The following is a 1,070-nucleotide window of genomic DNA, read 5'->3' on the forward strand; positions in this document are numbered from 1 at the left end:
GGGTCCACTTTAGGCTTACATCAAAGAAAACGTGTTTGAACAATAGTTTGAGGTGACCTTTATTAAACGGGTTTCTACATTTTGTTATTCATCTGACTTTTTAAACCAGCATGAGTAGATGGTTGGCGGGTACTCTGGTGTGGTTTTCTCCTTCTTTCCTACCAAATAATATCCATCGCCCTTATCTCTCCTCCTCATGTTTGTGCTTGTTACTCTTGGGTAACAGATCAAATCTTCGCCACGTATATGACCTTATTGTGTTGAAAGTGTCGTAAAATTTGCTAAAACTAAAGACAGGAATGCAGAGACCTGAGAAGAGCGAATTGTCTGTATCATGTTTTAACTACGGACAGGCGAAAGTGAACGAACTATAGATAGCAGCTTACACGAACACGCAGTACATAATAATATTGAGCCTAAACGTGGGGGATGGGGGGGTGGGGGATGGGGATGGGGGAAATTAATAAAGAGGGAGCTTGCCTACAGGTAAATATAAGTGGCTCCGTAATTAATCTTTCGCCAGAGGATGGAGAAAAAGTGCAAACATAGTTAATGGTATTACACGCAAAGAGCATTAGGAGGAAGGATAGGTTCAATATACCAAGAGGGTGAAAAACAGAAAAATAAGATTGTACTCGTCGACTTGCACTTTTACAGGGAATGATTAGATCGTTCTCTCCGAGCAAGTAAACACACTGTCCGATTTTGCGGAGTGCCCAGTGCAAAGATAAAGAAGGGGGCTCTCATTTCTCATGGTATAGAGATTACGGTTTTCCGCCTCTCGTTCAATAGGTCTCTGATTCGAAACGTGACAGTGACGGAAATTCTTTTTTTTTCTCTAAATATGCTCTCCTTGCAATTCCTTTCCTGCTCTCTAACCATGTTCCGTCGTCTGTCCTCGTCTCCACTTTCTGCCCCCACCCCCCTTTAACGCCCCCCTCCTTTGGGCTTCTGACTCTTTCTGCAACCTTTCTACTGCTACTCCTTGCCTCCTTCTTACTGCTGTCTTTCAGCTACACCCTGATCTTAAGGTAATAAAATCTTTTTATTTATTTATTATTGGGGGGGGG

General features: G+C 42.6%; 1 protein-coding gene across 7 annotated transcripts in view; it reads right to left on the reverse strand.

Moving 5' to 3' along the window:
* Window positions 1-1,070, reverse strand: part of LOC101853313 (myogenesis-regulating glycosidase) — a 111,077-nt gene that overhangs the window by 51,824 nt on the left and 58,183 nt on the right. The window lies entirely within an intron of this gene.

The sequence above is a fragment of the Aplysia californica genome, unplaced genomic scaffold, assembly GCF_000002075.1.
Source record: "Aplysia californica isolate F4 #8 unplaced genomic scaffold, AplCal3.0 scaffold00153, whole genome shotgun sequence".
NCBI lineage: Eukaryota > Metazoa > Mollusca > Gastropoda > Aplysiida > Aplysiidae > Aplysia > Aplysia californica.